Genomic DNA, 8,159 nt, shown 5'->3' on the forward strand with positions numbered 1-8,159 from the left:
TCTTCTCCTCCCCAATCTCAATTTAATTCATACCCACTACAAATCTAAGGTAAAATACACAAATTCTCATAGCCAAGAACATTTTCATCGAAATCCCTCACAAGAACTACGCTCATTCACAGCTCTCACCTCAAGAACTTCATTATCAAAGAACGAAGCACAAAACCTCAAGAACTCAAAGCATTCAACCTCAAGAACGAAATTATGGATAAAAATCACATGATTGGCATGTGGGTTAATGATCACAACATTATGAAAGCTTACATACCTCTATTTAGCGAAATAAATCCTTGATTCGCAAGAAACCTTAACTATTCTTCCTTTTCTCCTCTTTTCTCTTCGTGAACTCTCTTTTAAAACCCTAAGCGTATTTAGGATTTTGAAAATTGACCCAAATAAGTTTAGACCCCCTAAAACCTTACTAAAAATGTTTAAATCTAATGGGGTAAGGAAAAGACCAAAATACCCCTCATTAATTTGGATAAATCTCCTTAACTGGACAAGCTGATTTCAAACGGGCATATCCCACTCATCCAAACTTGAAACTTAGCAAACTCGATGGCATTGGAAAGAGGATTCAAAAAACTTTCATTTTATATCTTATGGGCCACCTAATTCATCCTTTACTGAAAGTTATGGTCGTTTGAAGTTGACCCAAAACTCACAACTTAAGTTTAACTTGAACAAACCTCAAATTAGCTCTTTAAAAATTAGTTCTTTCTAATTTTAGATCTTTCTAATGTGGGATGTTACAAATTCCTCCATACAATTATGAATCACTAACGAAAATCATAATTCTTATCCATAGAGATTTCAAGAAACTAATTCAAGAATCTCAAGAAAGGTTTTCTTGATTGTTCTCCTCTAAGGTAGGGTTTCAAGGCTTCTAATCAAGTTCTTCTTCAAGATTCTTCAAGAAACTTGTTTTCCTAGCTACATAAGGCTATCATAGTATTTTACTAGTTCATCCTCACACCCTACATGTACTTCAAATTAGTAAAAGAGTAATCTAGGTTTCTATCCCTAGATTTTAGTATTCTTGAGATGAGTTGATTTTTAGTTCTTGAGTTCCTAATTCTTTTGAAATTCTATTCCAAATTATTGAATTGCTATATGTTATGCATTTAAGATTCTTGAGTTGATTCGTTCATGTCTATATTTCAACATGAACCATATGAATTCAGTATTCTTGAGATGAGTAGTATCGTCGAGTTTTGAGTTCTGAGTTCTTGAGTCCTTGAGTTCTTAAGTTCTGAGTACTGAGTTTTCATTTTGATACTAAGACACCTAAGTTGAGTCGTTCAGTCCATAATTGCACATGAACCTTATGAATTGAGATAAATTTTGAGAAGCTTTTTGAAGCCAATATTTGAGTTTTAAACAGAGTTTTTGAGAAAGTAAAGATGAATTTTGATAAACAGTTTTAAAATATGATTAGTATGAAAGACGAGTATGCCATCAATGTTTAAGCATTATGGTATCTCGATATACCATCAATGTTTATGCAGTATGACTTTCCGAGTCATCAATGATCATATCACAATATGATTTTGATATATTTTTGAGAAAGAGTTTTCAAGTATGAATTGAGTAAGAGTATAAGGGAACTAAGTATTCCCAAAGGTATTAGTTTTGACATTGATAAAAGATAAAACTTTGATTTCTGAATGAGTTATTAGTTCAAAGATATTTCAAGAGAAGTTACCTTTTTTAAGAGAATAGTTTGAGCAATTATCTCAAACCAGAGGAAGAGTATGTTTTTAAACATTAAGCATAAATTTATATCACTTATTTAGGGAGTAGTATCGAGCATCAAATTGGGTTAGAGTCTTTGATGATTCGGAAGTCCCAAAGAACTATGTTGCCAGCGTAGGATAGGATAGCATCGACTCTTCATTTGTCTCCTCACTACCTATGAGAAGGCCAATTGGATGGATCCTTAGTCACGATATCATCATATACCCCGAAAAAGTATAGAATGGCCCTGGCAACATGAGGAAAAACGTTGTATCATTGCCAGGCTCATGGTAATGGTTATCGGTTAGAGAAACTCCCCACAAGTAAAGTATATTATTTTCATGTTGCTTTCATTATATATTTTATTTTAAATCTTAAATTATTTTCACTTCATGTTCATGTATTGATTCAGTTGAGTGTGTATATATATATATATATATATTTATTTATTATAGTCTTTTCATTTAGTTATTTGTTATTCATCTATATTACATACTTGTAAATTCAATGTACTAATGTCATTTGACCTGCATCTTTTAATTATGCAATTACAGGTTCTTAGGATCCCCAACAAGAGTCCGTTGAGATCAATTCGTCTGCTCGCCATCTCTTTGAGTAAGACCTCCTTGCTTTCGGAGGACCCCAGTTTTATGAGTTGTTAGTATTAGTAACATTTTGAGTAGTCGTGGGTTTTGTCCCAACACATGTCCCTGGATGTAGCCGGCACTCGATATAACCCATACACATATTTTTCTCTGTTGTGCGATATCTTTAGTTAAGTATGAATTATGTCAAAAAATGATAAGTTTTCATAGAAAATCTTCTTCATTATAACATTCACTACACCATTTTAGGCCTACGGCCACACCAGTAAAGTGTAGCCTAAACTACCGAAAAGTGTAGCCTTTGATAAAAGGCTACACTTTTAAACTTTAAGCAACACTTTTCCTGGGGTGCCCAAAAGAAGCATAACCTTAAAGTTTAGGCAACACTTTTCATCAGCGACGCTTAAAAGCGTAGCCTAAATGGCAAAATGGCCACGCTTTTATGTACCTCATATAGCAACTTTTCTATCTCATACAACTACACTTTTAAGCGTGGCCTTAGCTTCCTTATTGCCCATGATTTTAAAGTGTTGCCTTTTCTATCTAATGTATGGCAACGATTTTAAAGTGTTGCCTTTTCTATCTAATGTATGACAACACTTTGAAGTGTAGTCCTTGCCCATGTGCATACAATAATTTACAGCCCTATGACTACACTTTTAAGTGTGGTAATACTATTTTGGCAATAAAATATTTATATGCCACAATTTCTAATTAAAAAACACCAATATTGTTATGCAATAAATAATCTCAAGCATTAAATTGGCTAATAAGTAATTCAAATATATAAATTTGCAATAAATTTCAAAAGATAGTATGTCTTGTGTACATACACATACTTGTACACATACTTATAAAGAATATTCTACATATGTGTACACCATAGTTCATCTGAGTCAGTGTTTCTTGGAGTAGCCAGAACTAACAAACTTGCAGCTCCCTGGGGCAAAGATGTGGCAGAAGAACAACATTTGCTTGCTTGTTGATGCTCATACTTCTTCCTGCTTATGCTAACTTGCTTTGTTTTGAAGGAACACAGTAGGTTGCGGTGGAGTTATACGTGTACGGTCAGATTCAGTCTGTGTAAAATGGACAGCAACAAGATTTTGGGAAAGAGCATGCGTTCGAGCAGAGTATTCTGCTCGGCGTCATGCCAGAAGAAGTCTGTTCTCTATTTCGTTAGCTGGAGAAGTCGGAGTTCCAAAATCCTACAGAAGGTGTTGCAAGTATGCACTGTATTAGTTAAAACTATGTAAAAACGGAGATTCAAATGAAGATGGTACTCTTGAGCCACTCTAATTAACTAAAAGGTCAAATGACAGCTACATCGAGTAGCCAATAAGGGTCGTATAATCCAAAATCAGTTAGTAAATTTTCAGGAGTATGGTCTCCAAATGCTGCATAGCAAAAACAACCATAGAGCATGTAGAAAACTGTTGTTACTGATACACTAATTAGAGTTGCATTTTTCATTGTTTTGGCTTCTGAGGGTGGGGATTTGATTGTATCCTGTATTATATAGGAAATTACTACGGCATCAAGTTAAACTACGAGGAATGAATGAAAAATGCTCCACATCATTTCCTGAATCTCCATAAGGATGAGGGAGTAAGAATTGGCAAAAGCAATAGCTCACAGTGCTTGTAAAGTTCTCCAAACTTTTTGCATTTCAGTCACAGTTCCAATGCTAACTCCAGTTAAACTTCCTCCAATTTTTTAGTTTCTTCAAAAAAAAAAGGTACATAAAAGTTAGAACTTGTAATGCTTCCTGGACCCTCCAAAAATGTAGCAATAGTAGGCTAGAAGGTGACAAACCTGCTACTTGAGCAATGCCTAAACCTAGACCGTTCGTCGAGCAGGTGAAAGAAAGTACAACAACAACAATTGAAAGCCATCAAATTTGATCAAAATCTGGAATTTGTGAGAAGATGGATTTCTATTACTCCAAATATGATGTAATAAGTAACAAAAGAGAATAAAAGCATAACAATAGTACCATCAATCCAACCAAGTTGAGCAATAGCAAGCCAAAGATAAAACGCTTGAACCAATAACAACAATTATAATATGAGCACTTGCAGCCCAAACGCAGGGAAATCCTCACCCTTGAAGTACCTGTCCAACATATCCTTGTTCTAGCTGCATACCTCAACTGCAAAATTGCTAGTAACAAGCTTCTCTCAGTTTGCTCACAATTATAATGTCGTGAAAGTAAAGAATAAGAATAACCTAAAGAAATTGGAGAAAACAGAGTATTTACAAACCTGTGCATCAATGGTAGTCCCAGAATATGAGGAGTCATAGCTTGGTTTGGCATGTAGCACCACAGATGGTCCTAGGGAGCTGGTTATGGGTACCAAACATCTCCACTGTATCCTAAATTTGAGGGAAAATAACTAAAAGAAAGCACTCAATATAGTTTTAGAAGTATTTCTTTCTTCAAAGGGTTCGGCAATTCAACAAGATATGGAACTACTCTTACATCTCCAAGAATCTTAAAAAAACTTCATTGGCAATCATATTATTCTGGCAACACAAGTTGCTGGGAACATATATCATCCTATTGATGACCTCTAACTGATGACAAAGTTCGAAATAGAAAATTAAAGGAAGAAGGTAAAGAAAACATGATCTCTAACAACATATTACTCGTAGCAGTGGTTCACACAGAAAGAATATCAAATGTTTTTTGCATCATGCCAAATGCGTATTGATGACCACTATGTCACATTTCGACATCATCTTATCGAGATCTTCCTCAAATTTTGCTCCAATTTGATTCTCTAGCTCAGAATCCATCTTAATCCGCAACTGAGACAGTATTACTTCCAGTGACCTCTGCTACTGTCAATCCAGTAGCAACAGCCGCTTTCAGATCGACATGATCTGATCCAATTCCACCTGTCAGCAGAAGTTGTAGATTTTTTGCCTTCTTCATCCTTTCAGTCATGACATAGGCAGGATGAAAAGGGGCCGAAATCAACACATGGAGATCAGGAATAAATGTTCCTGCTATGACAGTTAAATTCTCCTCGCGTGAGCCATTTATTTTTTAAAACCTAAACACATACATGCATGTTTTAAACGAAAAAAAACTACTCCTTTCCAGATGTGTTTAGTTGTACAAGCATGAAGAGTAAATCAGTAAAGGGACTATCTTTAGAAATGCATAGGCTTCAGTGGAGTAATGGATAGAACATGAGAGATTATAGATTAGTAGTAACTGACCACAATCTGGTCCTTCTTTTTCAGGAGTGACTATGTACTGATGACCTTTAGATTCTAACCATTCACGTATCCCCAAGGCATTTTCTGCACAGCCCAAAAAGTTGTGGTTCATTTCAGCATATTCATTTGCTTTGTAGAAAACACCCACAATCTTTTTGGGGCCAAGGAAAGCCTGTAAAATATAGAAGAAATAAAAGGTGAGTGGACAGAATATACATGAATATTTTAAGGTCATATAGTAAGCTGGATGTGCTAATATTATAATCCAAATCATATAATCTTGTAGTCTATAGATGCACCAGCTGGCAAAAAATAAGCAATATTCAATATACTTGTGTTGATCATTTACGTCCAAACTAATAATTGATAGTAGGAAATTTCATTATCTTCACATAAATTTCATGATCTTCACACACATCTGCCATTGTCCTTGAGACCCGTGAAACATTCACTCTTCACTTACTTTATATAAAAATACCAGAAATTGCACTTGAAAATTCAAGTAAGCAAGTATCATTAGTAATGATCGGAAAAGAACTATTGTGGTCCTACTGGCTTAGATTTTCGGGTCCCTATTGGAATATTTTCCCGAGCAAGCTGAATTCCTGAACAAGACGATCAACAGCTGATGTTAGTTTTTGCTCTAACTTCATGCTTAGTAGGATAGAGGAAATAGTTTTCATCTCAAAAATCTATTTCTTTCCACAAATGTAATGGCTTGGACTGTTGGAGATCAATTTCATGTCTCGATAGTCTGACTGCAATTTTCCAGTGTACCATTCATCAAGTTTTGCAGAATTTTGAACATAGGATACATACATTATGATGTCCTTCAGCCTCAGCTATCACCATTCCTTTTTTAGCATCAGGAAAACAAGAGCAGAACTGGACGTCACATAACTACGTGCAGATTACCTGACTAATGGTATATTGAGCATCATGGTGTCAGTACTATTTACAGAATAACAACCCTTTAAATCCAATCCAAAGTTATAGCACAGATAATACAAGTTGTGTGAGATCAAGGTGGAGAGGAAATTAAAGGACTCAAGCAGGCAGCAAAAATAGTAAATCATTCTGTTTCTTTCTAGAGAGTTGTCACCATACTTGATGTTCCTACTTAACAATCATTCATCAGCTTACAAACATTAGAATTTAAAAATGGTGAAAACTAGAGAAAAAGGGTAAGCAAAACAAGGCATCACATAGCTAATTGCAGATTACCTGTAAAGCCACCAGAAAAAAACTGGGAGCCTGTCATGCTATCAAACTCCTGTTTTCGTACAGTTCTTAGCCGGAAATAGTAAGCAAAGACTACAACTTTTAACTTTGCAACACATATCACAGTTGAAAGCTACCTAAATGAATGCTCAACATGTCATTTTTAGAAGCAAAAACAAAAAAAGTACCTAATAAAAAGACATACAAATCAAAGAAGCCACACGACAATAATCAAAATATCCTAAAGAGTTACACTTACAAAGATGGTAGAAGATAGTGAATGTGCAGTTGACGAAGTAAATGTGTATCTAAAAAAAAACAATACTCAACAAATCAGTCATATTATTCATCCAAACTAGAGTGAGCGAGTTCAGAATGACTACATTGTATGCTTACAACTGCTTAACGTTATCTTCTAGAGAGTTGTATCTATCTCCAAAAGAAAGAAAGAAATTATCGAGACTACTATAACAACACAATATTTGTGGCAAGTGTGCTGAGGCTTGGACTGCTTTCATGGGCTTAAAGTTGTTGATATAGTAGCTAAGGGATGGTCATGAGTACTCCCAAAAGATAATAAACCACAAAGCATAAGCAAGTGTAAAGAAGGTTCCACAAATAATTTTATCTAAATAATACTAGTGTGAATATGAAATATAAAAAACAGAGGAAGTGGAAATGTGAAATATAAATAAAATATTGTGTAGTTCTTAACTATTGCACCTATCAGACGACTTCTTTAGATTTTCAATTTTATGTATAGTCGGAGCACCAACAACTGATTGTGATGCTAGAGTTTTGCCTCATCTTGCTAATAAGTTGAACAGGCACAAAGATGCTTAGAACTATCGAGAAGCCAATGGTATCATTCAATGGGCAGTTGATGTAGTCACAAATCTTGTTAATGAAAACAGTAGCATCAAAACTCGTGTCAAGTTAGTTTATTTGTATCTAAAAATATTGCTATTGCTGCATCTACAAAAATGGAAAAAGAGAACAATGAAAGAAGAACGTGGATTCAAGATTGAGATAAAATACCAACCGATTATGTTGTTTATTTCCCCTTCTATCTTAAAGGGCATTTATTGTTACCTTTTAAAAGCATATTTGACTTTGTTAGCACATAATAGCTACTGCCTGAATATAGTTGCGAATTATCCGACTAATAGTGTATATTGAGCATCATGGTGATCAGTACTAACCACAAAAGAACAATCTCTATTCATATGCAAAGAATATAGCTTACCTGAAAACACCAAGAATTGGAAGTCCCTTCTGCATAGCTATACTTCTCTTCATGAGAAGCACTGCAGCCGCACCATCACTAACCTGGCTAGAATTCCCTAGAAAGATCATGTAATTAGCAAT

General features: G+C 34.9%; 1 long non-coding RNA gene across 1 annotated transcript; it reads right to left on the minus strand.

Annotated features, from left to right (window-relative positions):
• Window positions 1–3,925: 3,925 nt before the first annotated feature.
• Window positions 3,926–4,474, minus strand: LOC125842785 (uncharacterized). Its single transcript, XR_007443946.1, has 3 exons — window positions 4,339–4,474; window positions 4,158–4,253; window positions 3,926–4,065 (listed from the first exon to the last, which is right to left on the minus strand). It is a non-coding gene; the product is annotated as an uncharacterized LOC125842785 (long non-coding RNA).
• Between the last annotated feature and the right edge of the window lie 3,685 nt (window positions 4,475–8,159).

The sequence above is a fragment of the Solanum stenotomum genome, chromosome 1 (assembly GCF_019186545.1).
Source record: "Solanum stenotomum isolate F172 chromosome 1, ASM1918654v1, whole genome shotgun sequence".
Classification (NCBI taxonomy): Eukaryota; Viridiplantae; Streptophyta; class Magnoliopsida; order Solanales; family Solanaceae; genus Solanum; species Solanum stenotomum.